The sequence below is a fragment of the Trachemys scripta genome, chromosome 16, assembly GCF_013100865.1.
Source record: "Trachemys scripta elegans isolate TJP31775 chromosome 16, CAS_Tse_1.0, whole genome shotgun sequence".
NCBI lineage: Eukaryota > Metazoa > Chordata > Testudines > Emydidae > Trachemys > Trachemys scripta.
In genome coordinates this window covers 25,640,448-25,656,135 of record NC_048313.1, presented here as the reverse complement: position 1 = coordinate 25,656,135, position 15,688 = coordinate 25,640,448, and positions in this window count along the sequence as shown.

Sequence of the window (15,688 nt, the reverse complement as noted above, 5' to 3'; positions counted from 1 at the left end):
AGCTAATAGCGGACTGGGGGGCAACCGCCCCCATCAGCAGCCATTAGATACACGTGTGATGCCTTTTCAAGCCAGTAGGTATAACTGAAGGTGGAACCACCAATGACCCATCTGCCTCCTGGTTCCACCACTGCTCAAAATGTCGCTCCGCTGATGCTAAGAATCCGGAGTCTATTGAGGAGGAACATGGCACAGACAGCACCCTTGCTTGGAGAACCCATTCTTTACAAAATGAGACATGGACTTTCATTCACCCTGCACTGAATTGTAGCCACTTCTGGGGTGGAGCGCAGTAGCTGCATAACAACATACAGCAACACTGCACAGGGATTGCTCGCCCAGCACTGAAATGCAGATACCTCTGGGGTGGAGCACAGCAGCAGTGTAGTAACACAGCAACACTATACAGAGATCACTAACCTGGCACTGAAATGATGCCACCTCTGGGGGGGTAGGAATGCAGCAGCTGTTGAACAGCCACAGAGCGACACTACTCACAGTTTAGAGCAGGGTGTGAAGAAGACTCTCACTTCCATTCGAAAGCTCTGGGGGAGTTTACAGAAACAGAACATGCTGTTAACTGAGCGGAACAGCAACCAGGACACAATAGATTGGGTCTGCACTGCGGGTAACCAGACAACAGCTCTGCCAGGAGGGATTTGTTCCGATTGATGGAGGAGGGATGGGGCAGGGAGCCAGTCAAGCCTGGGGAACAAATTCCTTTTCCGGGACGCTTTGCTCCAGGATCTTGGAGCCCAGGCTCTACGGCCATTAATTACTGCACCACCCAGCTGGAAGGGAAGGGCTGGGGCAGGTCTCTGCGCTCCGCATGTCACAAGCAGACAAGGCAGAACGAACCATGTCACAGAATAAATCAATTGCATAGCCTGGACTAGAACCCAGGAATCCTAACTGCCAGCTCTCTGCTCTAACCATTAGCCCCCACTCCACTTGCAGTCAGGATTGAACCCAGGAGTCCTGATTCCTAGACCCCCCCGTTTCTCTAACCCAGTGGTTCTCAACCAGGGTTATGTGTGCCCCTGGGGGTACGCAGAGGTCTTCCAGGGGGTACATCAACAGGCTACATAAAAAGCATTAGCGAAGTCAGTACAAACTAAAATTTCATACAGACAATGACTTGTTTATACTGCTCTATATACCATACATTGAAATGTAAGTACAGTACTTATATTCCAATCAGGGCCGACGAGGCAGGGGGGAAGCCGGTACAAATTACCGGGGCCTGGCGGTCCGGAAGGGGGTCTGGCTTCCCCGGCTTTCCCCCCTCTCAGCCCTTGCTGGGGGGCCCGAACCAGCTGTCGGCGGCCCTGATTCCAATTGATTTATTTTATAATTATATGGTAAAAATGAGAGAAAGCAATTGTCAGTATTACTGTGCTGGGACACTTTTGTATTTTTATGTCTGATTTTGTATGTAAGTAGTTTTTAAATGAGATGAAACTTGGGGTACGCAAGATAAATCGGACTCCTGAAAGGGGTACAGTAACCTGGAAAGGTTGAGAGCCACCTCTCTAACCCACTAGACCTCCCACTGCTCCCACAGCTCCGGATAGAAATCAGGAGTCCTGACATCCAGCCCCCTGCTCTAACCATTAGACCCACTCCTTTCCTGAAGCTGGTGATAGAACCCAGGAATCCAGACTCACACCCCTGTATGTTGTGTGCATAATAGTGATGTGACTATAGGGTTACCATATTTCAACAATCAAAAAAGAGGACACGGGGTGCCGCCCTAGTCCCGCCCCCTCCCACTTCCCGCCCCCTCAGAATCCCCCTACCCCCTACCTGTCCCTTCCCACCCCCTATCTAAGTCTCCCTGCTCCCTGACTGCCCCAACCGCTCTCTACACCCCCTTCTCCCGACAGCCCCCCCAGAACCCCTGACCAATCTAACCCCCCGTTCCCTGTCCCTTGTCTGCCCCCCCCCACCAGGCCGAGGGAGAGTTGCAGGCTCCATGTGCAGCCAAACAAATAAGGCACTGTTCTGTGGGGGAGGAGGGAGCAGGGGAGGGGGAGGGACTCTGGCTGCTAGAGGTCCCAGTGGCTGCGAGCGGCTTTCAATCAGGCCCAGATGTCCAATCAGCCACACCGCACTCTGCATGAGGGGAAGGGGGAAATCCCGGACATTTCTACCTTATTAGAAATCCCCCCCGGACGGCCATTTAAAGCTAAAAAAGCCGGACATGTCCGGGGAAACCCGGACGGATGGTAACCCTAAGTGACTAGAACCCAATCTCTGCAATTGGACAGAGATACTTTGCAGTGTGCAGCTTTGCTTGGCTCATGGGGCCTTAATGGAGAAATTCTGTAGCCATTGGGTGCCCTCTGGTGGCTGGAGGTAGCTCAGTGGGACTTAGACATACAGTCCGTGCTGTGATATCCAGGGCTGATGAAGGCCCTTACTCAGGCAGAGCTCACTTAGGGCAGCTGGACAGTCAGCCCCATGGTGAGCTGCGGACTCTGGCCACCGGGATTGGATGCCTGCAGGGAGATGTGACCAGAAGTTAATGGGGCTGGGAGTGACCTTAGCTCCGGCAGCATCCCCTCTCCTGCTGTCAATGAGCAGCAGCAAGGGGCAAGTCTAACGACTGTGGATCAAACATAGGCCCTTCAGCACCAGAGACCCAGGCCTCTCTCTTGAGCCAAAGGAGGAGATCCCTTGGCTGGAAATCAGTAGCAGGTTGTTATCTTAAATTGCCCACTAGGGGGACACATGCACCAAGCCAGGGCAGCTTTGGGCCAGCCCAGAGTAGAGGTCCATGTAGGATGTGCCCCAGCCAGGGCCGGCTCCAGGCACCAGCGAAGGAAGCAGGTGCTTGAGGCGGCCAATGGAAAGGGGTGGCACGTCCGGACCCTCAGCGGCAATTCGGCGGCGGGTCCCTCAATCCCTCTCTTCCTCTTTGAGCTGCTGCCAAAGTGCCGCTGAAGAGGAAGAGAGGGAGCGAAGGACCCGCCACCGAATTGCCGCTGAAGGATGAAGCGATGCGATTGAGCTGCCACCGAAGTGCTGCCGATCGGCTTTATCTTTTTTTTTTTTCCCCGCTTCGCTGCTTAGGGCGGCAAAAAAGCCAGAGCCGGCCCCGGCCCCAGCCCCCGTAGAGTTGCGTCAGCTGCTGCCATATAGCTGCCAGCTCCCAGCAACCGTGATGCCCAGCAAGGCACTGGGCAGTGCATTGCTAGTGCCCGTTGCAGCTGTTCACCAGGCTATTGGGGAGGGAAGGAAGGGTGAGGATGAGCCCCCCCCACCAGGGGAACGGCTGGGTTGGCTGGAGGGGCCTGGCTGGCAAAGTTTTGTTTGAAATGATTGACAGTTTCAATGCTCCTGGGATTTTCTCAGATTAGAAATGATCTGGCGCCTGGAGCTTCGTTACGGGAGGTCGCGCCCAGTGTGTCTTTCTGTAGGCCGGGCCACGCATCTGCCGGGCCCTGAGCCCCCACTCCAGAAATCACAGCACCAGGAAAGGTTGATGGGAGTGGATGTGACCAGAATCCACAGAGCTCTGATCAGAGTGAGGGTAGCAAGGGCCCTGGCTTGGGGGCTGGAGTTGGAGGGTGAGCAGCCCGGGGATAGGGAGCTAGTTGGAGTTGGGGATGAGGGGCCTGGCGGTGGCAGTAGGGGTTGGCTGGAAAGGGGGGGGGCAAGAGACCTGGGTAGGGTCTGCTGGTTAGAGTTGTGGGGGTGAGGGGCCCGGCAAGGGGGCAAGGGGCCCAGCGAGGGTGTGAGGGGAGGGTGGCTGGAGGTGGGGGGGCCAGGTGCCCAGCTGAGGGAGTGGGGAGGCTGGGTGGAGGTGTGGGGCAAGGGGGCCAGCTGAAGGGAGAAGACTGGTTTGAGTGGGGCGAGGGGCCTGGCTGAGGGGGAGCTGGGTGGAAGTGGGGAGAAAGGGGCCTGGTTGAGGGGGGCTGGGTGGAGGTGGGGGGTGAGGAGTCTGGCTGAGGGGGGAGGCTGGATGGAGGCAGGCAAGAGGCCTGACTGGGGAGGGGGGTTGGTAGAGGTTGGGGGCAAGGGACACTGCTGAGGGGGGGGGCACTGGTTGGAGGTGGGTCTTGCATCCCAGTGGGGGGCCTGACCGCAGTGTGCTGAGGCCCCACTACCCCAACCCCGTTCTCGCTTTAACCCTGCCCGAGGCCCCCGTCTCCTGGGTGGGGGTTCAGTGGAGACCTGCATGGCTCCGTCACCAGGTGCCTGCCCACTGGTACCCAGGCCTGGCCCCCCCATAGCCCCAGAAGTGGGGGGCTGCAGCATTCAACCATCACCAGCCTTGCACACACAGACCTGCCAGCACCCCAGTTGCTTTATACTCAAATCAATCACTGGTGGGGCTGGGCCCCTCCATCAGTGACACTAGAGGGAACTGGGCCCCTCCATCAGTGTCACTAGGGGCCGTCGCCCAGTGTCACAGACACTCCCCAGAGCACGGCAGGGAGAAGCCAGGGCGCGCACAAGGGCAGGAGCAGAGCAGGGGCAGAACCCAGGAGTCCTGACTCCAGCCCTGCCCCGCCCACAGCTGAGTCCCACTTCCATCCACAGGACTCGAGGGGGCGTGGCCCCGGGCTCGGCGGGAGGGGCTCAGAGGGAGCGTGACGTCACACTCAGTGGGCGGGACGAGTTCCTTGCCCCCGCCCCGCACTCAGACCCGGAAGCGGCAGCGGCCCCGGGACAGCAGGAGGCAGAGATGGCCCCGTCCGGGCTGAAGGCGGTGGTGGGCGAGAGTGAGTGCAGAGCTGGGGGGTCTGAGCCCGGTCGGGTGTGGGTCTGGGGGGCCAGGGGCCAGTTGGGGGGCCTGGGAGGGCAGGGCGGGGCGGGGCGCTCTAGGAGTCAGTCGGAGCAGAGAGCTCCCCACCCCCGCCGGCCTGTCACACACCAGGAGGGGGAGGAGGGTGTCTGCCCCACCACCAAGGGCCGCCCACTCCCATAGGAGCTGCACCTGGGGGGGGGCGATGGTTCTTTCTATCGGGGTGACTCCTGCCCTCACATTTCCCTGGCACCCCGACTGCATCTCTGCCCCGTCACCCCGCCTGGCTGCTCAGCCTCTGACAGAGGACTCCCTAGTGGCCAATGCTGCCTGATGCCCTGTGTGTGTGAGGGCTGTTTGTGGTTTCCCCCACCTCTGCACCCCAAAGGATGATCGGGAGCCCCCCCAATGACACCCAGCCAAGTATTGGGTGAAAGCTGCCCCAGTGCAAAGCCGAGTTGCCAGAGATCCTTGAGCAGTGCCCAGGCTTTGCGTCCTCGCTCCTGGAGGGGCACTTCCTGCTTCAGAGCTCGCTTTAAGTCAGCTTCTTAAACTCTCTGGCCTGTCCCAGGGACAGGTCAAGCTGCTGAGCTGGAGGGATCTCCGCAATAGCTAGGCAGGATCCGGGGACTGAAATCTGCTTCTGTGCACTGTTGGGTTCTTTGGTCCAGGCCTCTGTGTCTTAGATTGATGGCTGGCCCCCATTGCTGTGGTATTAGCCTCACCATCCCCTGGCTATTATCCCCTTTGTGCAGAGGGGCAGTTGAGGCACAGAGAGACTCAGCAACTTGCCCAGGGTCACACAGGGAGCAGAGAATTGTGGCAGAGCAGAGAATTGAATCCATGGTGTCTCAGATTCAAAGCTTGCACTCTCAAATCCTCACCCCTGGGCCATCCTTCTTCTCTTGCAGCTGCCTCAATCCTGTCTGCTCTGTGTGGATGTTAAATGTCCTGCTGCGCTTTGTGAGGTTTTGTCCTGGTGTTCTGTGTGGAGGTCGCTGTGCTGAGCCCCAGAAGTGGCTGCATTTTACATAGTTCATAAAGAAATATAGCAACGTTTATAATTATTATTAAAGTCTCAGTCGCACCAGGCCAAGAGATTAGGCAAGCGAGCCGTGGGCTCTGAGTTGTGTATTGCTCAAGGCCGCACACAGGCAGCCACTAAACTCTGTGCCAATTTCCCCATCGCTGAAGAGGAGGTGACAATTACCCTTTCGGGTGGTGGTGGAGATTTAATCCCCTGCTGCTTCAGTCTGTATAGCGTATTCGACATGCAGGGCACTTTACAAGTGCTGGTGGTTGTTGCTTTCACCACCACTTTCTAGTGCCTGTCCATGATTGGTCATCCAGGAGTGGTTTCCCATTGATGTAACATCCAGGATACAGGAGGGATAAGGATCTGTCCTCCTTATGCCATCTCCTTAAGCTCCCCTGCAAACCATGTCCTGCTTGGGTTTGGACTGGGGAAGCTCCCCAAGGCTCAAGACACAGGTAGAGGGAGACATCTGGTGATTTTTCAGGTTTTGACCCAGTTTAAGCACTACGTGGGGGGGAAGAGGAGAAACTGGCAAGAAGTTATAGGCTAGCACTGATCCCATAGTTGGTCATACAACAGATGCCTGGACAACTCATTCGTTCATCTGACACCCCTGTGAGGGAGGTGGATAGAGATTAGAGCTATACTGGGCAGAGAAACCACCAGGTGAAGTTAGGATTTGTGAGATATTGGAAGCTGTGTGAGGCAGGGACTGTCTCTTTTGTTCTGTGTATCCAGCGTCTAGCACAGTGGGGGCCTGAGCCAGCTCTGGGGCTCCTGGGTTAGGTGCTACTGCAATGCGTATAGTAGGTATACCAGGCAAGGGAGCTCCACTGCCAGGTCTCTTCCGGAGAGCGGATTCTGACATAGCTGTGCAGGCCTCTTTCCAAAGGCTTTGCACTGCGGTCGCCTTGTCTTTCCTCTGGAAAGATCCAGTAAGATCAGCACCTGATGCTCCAGTTAAACAGCCATCTGGGGAATGCTTGAAGGCAGAACATTGCCGTCTTGCGTGCTTTATCAGAGGCCTCTCCTTGCGTCTCAGTAGAGACGGAATACTGAGCAGCTGAGATTAGGTGCCCTACGTTGATGTAGAGAGGTGTCATGCCACTAAGGCCTTGTCTGTGTTTGGGATTCCGTTCAGCAACCAGGAGCCAGTGTGGTCGTCCTGGTATCAATCCCACAAATGAGGAGGAAAGCTGTGATTTGCACTGCTTGAAACGCAGGTATAGCACAGTTTGCTCCCATGCAAATTTTCTTGGCTATTTTTGTCTGTTACACTCTTTTCCCTTCACCAGCTGTCTTGTCTCCTTAGACTGTCAGCTCTCTGGAGCAGGGACTGGCTGCTCCTCTGTCTGTACAGTGCCTAGCACAGCACCAGTTCTTGGCTGGTCCCCAGGCACTACAGTACCCATGATCCCTAGCTCTCATCTAGTGCTTTTCGTGAGTAGAGTGCAAAGCACTTTGCAGAGGAGGTCAGTATCATTGTCTGCCTGTTACTGATGGGGAAACTGAGGCACAGAAAGGGGACGTGACCTGCCCTTGGTCACCCAGCAGGCTAGTGACAGAGACATGAATAGAACCTGTGTTTCCTGAATTGCATCCTGTGCTTTCTCCCCTTGACCACACAGCCTACACTTGGTCTTTGCACCCGTTGCTAGTCACCAACGGCTGAATCCCAAGGATAAACCAGGCCTAAAATTTGATCTTCCCAAAATATCACACAGAGCATTTACTGACCTCTTTCCCCCGCATCCTCCCCCCGATCGGTTGAAATAAGCAAAGAGTAAATTATGGGATGCTGTATGGGCTTCAACTGTAGGGTCTCTGTAATGTTGATCTCCTGCAATGTAACAATTACGCATGGTGCAATTTGCTTCTTGTTTGTAACCGGTTAAGGAGAAATGGGTCACACTTTGTTTTAGGACTCCGTTTTGAAAGGGTTATAAATAAGATATTTGAATGAATGGGTAACCAGTTACAGAGTCTACTGGATAGGTAACACCTTTCACTGGGGCGCTTAACCATCTGACACATGCTACTCACGTCTAACATGCTTATAACTTCTGTTAACCTGTTGTATGTAGAACCTTAAAATCCAGGCTGTCTGAAAGGGGATTATTTGCAGTTAGCTGTTATGTCCTTCTTGGTTTTGCTCTAACTACTTTGCTGTAGAAGAAAGAAGGGCTTAGTCAGAAGCATTAACATTAAGTGACGTCGGCTGCTAAGAGGCAGAATTCAGCTGGAGAAAAATGAGTAAGCAGCAGACAAAGTAATCCACATAGCTTAGGTTCCTGAATAACAAGAATGGACTGTAACTTTACATTCTCTCTGTTGGGGAAGGTGCGGCAGTTCTTGGAGAGCTGGGGAAAATATCTTTGTTTTTTCAGTTGTTTGTTCCCTTTGGAAAATTCCATAACTTGCGAACACTGCTGTGTTTGCTTGCAGCAGCTGTTATCAGAACCAGGTCACAAAGGGAACGAGGGGAATGGAGGGAGAGTTTGGAGCGAATGTTCCATCCAGTCCTGTGACTAGCAAGCAGCGAGCCTGCGGAATTCCTAGCAGTGCTAGACCCAGGAGTGAGGAGCCCGGGCTGGGTATCTGCACAGGGAAGAACATTTGTAGCCAGACGCTGGCAGAGGACGATGTGACTTCACTTAACAGGATGTCAGCAGACCGGTGCCGGAGTTCCCCTTGTCCACACAGCGAAGCATTGCACACTTGGCCAGGCGCAGCAGAGCCTGATGCACTTGCCACTGCTGGAGCTGGGAGACCCCAGGAGCTCAGGTTCTGTTGTGGGCTGGAAGGTTCGAGGATCGGCGCGAGTCAGACGCCAGGCTAGCTCTAGACTGACTGAATAAAGCAGCCTTTGAGTTCAGTGCAAGGCAGCCTTAGGGAGAGGAGAGAGTGATCCAGCACGGTCAAACGTCACTGCAATAGGGAAGTACTAATGCCTTTGTCCGAGGCACTGGTGAGGCCTCATCTGGAGCACTGTGTCCAGTTCCAGTCACCCGTGTTCCAGGGAGATGAATTCCAGCTGGAGCAGGTGCAGAGAAGGGCTACTAGGATGCTCAAAGGAATAGAGGAGCCTAAAGGAGCCTGACTTGTTTAGCTTAGCACAGTGCAGGTTGAGGGGGATCCCTCTCAAAATACACTGGGGTGCCAGGGACAGGCAGAGCTACTGAAGCTGATGGACCGTGTTGGCCCAAGAACTAATGGGGATAAACTGGCCAGGAGTAAACTGGCTGAGCTTCCACCAGGCCCTGGAGAGGCCAGGCTGCAGCCTGCTCCATCTAACATGGAGGACAGCCCATTTCTCCTGCTATGTGGTGGCAGCAGCACAACCCCAGCTTCACCAGGTGCCACAATCCCCCAGCAACCAGACGCCATGGCCTCATGGCATACTACTGCCTTTCTGCAGGGCGGCAGGCAGAGAAACCTGAACTCTCCTCAGCCCAGACTGTAGCGCTGTAATCACCATATGCTAGTCCCAGGCTGCCTTTCCCTGGAGCTGGAGACAGAGCCTGACCGGCAGCATCTGAGCTCAGATCAAATCCTACGTCGTGACACAATACAAACAGACCAGACCTGGCTCCTCCAAGCCCTGAATCTGGGTGGATAGAGATCTCCAGACTCTCACTCAGTTCCCCTTCTCCCCTTTGTGACAGCCACTCTGAGCAAACTCACAGAACCCCAGAGAGGTTCCCCCTTTGCGAATTACACAGGAACATCAGAGAGGCAGGAGCCGCCTGGCTCCATGAGTCCAGTACCGGCTATTGCAGGCTGCCCTATCATCCAATCCTCTTCAGAAACTGATCATGCTCCATCTCCAAGCTAGCTAGGTTCTCTCTCCCCATTGCACCTATTGGGACGCTGTTCAAGCCATCAAACCCTTAAAAATTGGGAAAGCTCCTCGCAAGGATAACTTGAATGCAGAATTGTTCAAGGTAAATCCTAAATTATCAGCATCTATCCTGGCCTCTCTATTTACGTCAGTCTGGGAAAGGGAAAAAGTGCCAGATGAGTGGACCAATGGGGTTATAGTGAAGATACCAAAGAAAGGAATCATAGAACATTAGGGTTGGAAGAGACCTCAGGAGGTCATCTAGTCCAACCCCCTGCTCAAAGCAGGACCAATTCCCAACTAAATCATCCCAGCCAGGGCTTTGTCAAGCCAGGCCTTAAAAACCTTTAAGGATGGAGATTCCACTACCTCCCTAGGTAACCCATTCCAGTGCTTCGCCACCCTCCTAGTGAAATAGTGTTTCCTAATATCCAACCTAGACCTCCCCCACTGCAACTTGAGATCATTACTCCTTGTTTACTGAGAACAGCCGAGCTCCATCCTCTTTGGAACCCCCACCCCTTCAGGTAGTTGAAGGCTGCTATCAAATCCCCCCTCACTCTTCTCTTCTGCAGACTAAATAACCCCAGTTCCCTCAGCCTCTCCTCATAAGTCATGTGCCCCAGCCCCCTAATAATTTTTTTTGCCCTCCACTGGACTCTCTCCAATTTGTCCACATCCCTTCTGTAGTGGGGGGACCAAAACTGGACGCAATACTCCAGGTGTGGCCTCACCAGTGCCGAATAGAGGGGAATAATCACTTCCCTCTATCTGCTGGCAATGCTCCTGCTAATGCAGCCCAATATGCCATTAGCCTTCTTGGCAACAAGGACACACTGTTGACTCATATCCAGCTTCTCATCCACTGTAATCCCCAGGTCCTTTTCTGCAGTACTGCTGCTTAGCCAGTTGGTCCCCAGCCTGTAGCAGTGCATGGGATTCTTCCTTCCTAAGTGCAGGACTCTGCACGTGTCCTTCTTGAACCTCATCAGATTTTTTTTTTTGGTTCAATCCTCCAATTTGTCTAGGTCACTCTGGACCCGATCCCTACCCCCCAGCATATCTACCTCTCCCACCAACTTAGTGTCATCTGTGAACTTGCTGAGGGTGCAATTCTTCCCATCATCCAGATCATTAATAAAGATGTTGAACAAAACTGAGCCCTGGGGCACTCCGCTTGATACCGGCTGCCAACTAGACATCGAGCCGTTGATCACTACCCGTTGAGCCCGACAATCTAGCCAGCTTTCTATCTATCTTATAGTCCATTCATCCAATCCATACTTCTTTAACTTGCTGGCAAGAATACAGTGGGAGACCATATAAAAGCTTTTCTAAAGTCAAGATATATCACATCTACCGCTTTCCCCATATCCACAGAGCCAGTTGTCTCATCATACTCTCAGTGATTGTAATAACTGTTGTGGTATCACACTTTTATCAATGCCAAGCAAAGTATTGTATAAGATCATAGTCCAACGTATATCAGAGGCAGTTGATCGTGTTCTCAGAAAAGAGCAAGCTGGTTTTCGGAAAGGGCATGGCTGTACAGATCAGATCTTCACTGTATGAAACATAATAGACCAGTGCTTAGAATGGCAATGGCATACAACTCTACATAAATTTCATAGACTTTAAGAAGGCTTTTGATAGCATTTACAGGACCAGCCTGTGATGGGTTGGGTCACAGAGATCCCTCTGGGACTGTCACCTGATGTGCTGAAATTACCTCTGAGCCTGTTTTCCCTGCCAGCTTGGGAGTCCAGAACCCTGCTTTGTTAAGCCAGACACGCTAGTGTTGTCCCCACCCCCGCCTCATCAATAGAAAAGTACAAGGATTAAGATGGATTCCAGTAGCATGTGACATAGTCACATGTCACTGTAAGACCCCTAGTTTCCATTCTTCCTGGGTTGGCCCACAAGTACACAAGAAGGTTTAATGGTAAATAAACCATTTACAATCAATTGTCCTAGTCAATGGGAGCCATCAAGATTCTAAACCACCATTAATGGCCCACACTTTGCATAATTACAATAGGACCTCAGAGTTTTACTTCATATTTCTAGCTTCAGGTACAAGAATCATACATGCATACAGATAGGAGCAATATAGTCAATAGGTTATAACCTTTGTTATGATACCTTACAGAAGACCTTTTGCATAAAGCATATTCTAGTTGCATCATATTCATTTTCATAAGCATATTTCCATAAACATATGGAGTGCAATGTCACACAGCCTGTTGCGCATTCTGCGGGCATATGGAATTCCTTTCTGTATAATCATCATCAAAAGCTTCTATTTCAACTTTTCATGCAGTGTTGATCACAGCGATCTCAGTTTTGAAGTCAAAACAGGAGTACCTCAGGGGTATGTCATTGCCATTGACTGGGTAATGCGATGTACAACAGAAGACATGCCAAGAGGCATTAAATGGATACTCTTCTCATCCCTTGAAGACCTGGACTTTGCAGATGATGTCGCTCTCCTATCACATACCTAACACCATATACAAGAAAGAACTCTCGGGGTCCCTTCCAGCTCTATGAGATAGGTATATCTCCATATACTAGAACTACTCTATGCAGCACATTCAGCCAGCAAATTGGACTGAAAATCAATCGCAATAAGACAGATATCCTGACCTTTAATATTACCTCACCATCACCAGCATGGATAGAGGATTATATTCTCACCAATGTAGAAGCAGTCACATACTTGGGCAGCACCATCAGCCAGGATGGTGGAACAAGCCAGGACATCTGGAACAAAATCAATAAAGCCAGGAAATCCTTCAGGAGCTTAAATACAGTCTGGAAATCGTCAAAATACAACACCAAAACCAAACTCAAGATTGATCAGAGCTGCGTACTTTCAACACTACCCTATAGTGCAAAATGCTGGGGAATGAGAAAGTATGACATAAATCCAAACTGTCTTCATTCCATACAACTTACCTCAGAAAAATCCTCCATATCTTTTGGCTCAGAACAATCTCAAACCAAGATCTATTGACCCAGTGCAGCTAAGAGGATCTGAGCACCATCATTGCCAGGAGGGGTTGGAGACGGATGGGTCATGTGCTTCGGATGGAAACTGATTCCATCACCAGAGTAGCAATAAGATGGACACCTGAAGGCAAGCAAAAACGAGGCCGCCCGAAAACAACATGACACAGAGCTGTGGAAGCTGAGCTGAAAAACCTGGGGCACAGCTGGGGAACCATTGAAAGACTTGCCAGAAACAGACAGGAGTGTGAAGAAGCTTGGTCACTGCCCTAAATGCCAGAGGCGTAATAGGAACATGATGATGACATGCTACCAGTGTGATGCGGTGGCAGGAGGCCAGTGTTGTGTGTGCAGAGGCAGCACATTGCAGAGCAAGAGGGGGCAAGTTCTCTCTGTCTGCAGCTAGCCTTGGTGTGGCCACTCTGGGAGCGCTACAGGCAGTTTTCTGGGACCCAGGTGCAAGGGGGCTCTTGGCAAACTGGCAGAGGAGAGCTAACCAAATGGCACTGATGGAACTTCCTCAGGGGCTGGTCCCAGACTGGGGAACTGCCTGCCACATGAACTAGGGACTATCCCAAACCTCCCTACCTCATGCTCCAAATGCCAGGCACCCTCCTCCGGATGGTCTTCTCCAATATAAACACACAGCCAGAACCCTACCAAAACAAACCCCTCCTTGGTACACTCAGTTCTCCCCTGGGGAGGGAGGGAGAGAACGAACCACACGTGACAGTTGTTAGTCGCAGCTCATGCAGTGCTGTGGTGATGAGGATGGGATAAGAGCCTGAATAGAACAAAGGCGCGTGAGGTTCTGGAGTGGAGCTGGCCTGTGGTATTACTAAGGGCTGATGCTGATGGCTGTTCACCAGCTCGCTCCCCAGGACAAAGCTGGGGAGATCATTATGTACGTTGCAGTCGGAATGAGAGTTGAGAAGGGCCTGCTCAAAGGACAAAGGCAGCTGTGTTCCAGTAGCCGGAAGAGAGCTATTAGATGGGCTAGTTACTGGAGCTGGAAATTGTTCAATTATACCTGTTGTGGTGCAGGGGGGAGGGGATTGCAGTGCCCACCAGCCCCTTGTGCGCAACATTCTGAGCTGCGAGGGAGAAACGAGGGACAGTTCTGGGTCTCTCTCCGCCAAGCTGCCTAGCGTTTGGGATGGGTACCTTTGTAAACTCCCATTCCCCTGGCCCTGCTTTGATGGGAACCCTCGATAGCATCATTAGTAGGAGGGTGGGGCCCGGAGACAGTGCCCTAGAGGGAAGCCAAGCCCTACTGCTGCCCTGGAAGCGGGAGGGCGCTAGGATTTATGTGGAAGCCTGGCAGATCAGCGGCTGATACGTTTGAGGATCCAGTCTCCTGCTCCACAGCCACTGGGAGGCAGAGGGAATGTTCAGAGGGCTCTGTTGCATCTGTCTTCCCCTGGAAACAGCCCTGGGTGCAGGGGTGTGAAACTGACCGGGTCTGTGATGGTCTCCCTGATTCCCACAGGCTGCCTAATAGAAGGAGTAAAACTGGAATCCACCTGCAGTGTAGCAAAGCCCTGAGCAGCTGTGGAGAGCTGTCTCTGCAGACTCAGGAAGATGACGCTGCCTCAGAATCGGTGTTTGGGATGGGACATTTTTATCACTGTGAGAGCACAACCTGCAAGGCTACAGAAATTCATGGCTCAGGCCCCAGGTTTTCTAGGGAAAGTGTCCCCTCCCCTGCTGGAGAAGGGGGGTTTTCAGTCTCTGCCTTAGACACTGATCAGGCCCTGGCTGTGATGATAATCAGACACCAGTATCATTATCCCCATTTTACAGATGGGGGGGAAACTGAAGCACAGAGAGGGGATGCACAAGGTCACCCACCAGACCAACAGAGGAGCTGGGACTAGAACCTGGATCTCCCAAGTCCTAGTCAAGCGCTGTATCCACTAGGTCATGCTGGACTGGCAGTTTCCTGAAAATGTCCCGCTGGAGGGGGTGCTAGTGCAGGTTGGCCACTGACATTTCACCACAGTGCTGCACAGACCTGCTGTGAGCAGGAGAAATGCAGCTGCCGGTTATGCTCGTACTCCTGCTATCAGTGCTCCCGTTAAGATGCCTTCAGAAGATCAGCAGGGCAGGCAGAGCCTGCATCACGCAACTCACGATGGGGCTCACAGGGGCCCTGTGACCTAATGCTCACGTCCCATCTCCAGTGCGACCGTGCCTTGGCAGGGCTTACAGAAGGGCAGCAGTTCAGGGAGGCTGATAGCTCCAGGGACGAGGGGTGCAGAACGTTGCAGTTAGTTCAGCAAGTCTCCCACGTAAACAGCTCTTGGATTTAGAAATGATGTACCACCTGCGTGACGAGCCTGCCTGTGCTCCTTTAACTCGCCTTCGGGAGCGGAGCAAGGCTATTGAGCGGGCTAATGCATACGATCAGAGGACAGCTGCTCTCCTGAGTGTTGCGAAGGGACCCAAGCCCTGGCTTCCCTTCCCGCAGAGCCTGGCCAGCCTGGTGATTAAGGCTGGAGCTGAGAGAACGGCGCTCTGGAGTTCGAGCAGCAGGATGTTGTTTTTCCCCCATTATTGACGTGGCCGCTCAGGACGACGTGGGCGCGACACCTGCCTGCTCTCTCGGCGCGGGGGACTGTCTTGCACACGCTGCTTGGATGACTTCCCTGGAGGCCCCATGAAGGGACGAAGGCGGCTGCTTTAGAGACTATGAAGGTGCGATTCGAACTCGAGCCCCTGACCAGGACAGGGGCAAATTGTTCCTCCCATTAGAGCTGCTCACTGGAGCCAGCCTGTGCTAGCATGAGGAGACACTGTCCTATGATAACTCTGCTGGCGTTAATTGCTGGGTCCACCCTGTGTTCCAGCCGAGTGGTGCTCAGGACACCTGGGATCTATTCCTGGTTTTGCCACCAACCTGCCGTGTGACCCTGGGCAAGCCCCTTCCTTGCTCTGTGCCTTAGTTTCCTCTCCCGCCCTTTGGATGTTTGGCCTGTGAGCTCTTTGGGGAGGCACTGTCTCATTGTGTGTAGGTAGGGCACCTAGTGCAGCTGGACCCTCCATCTGA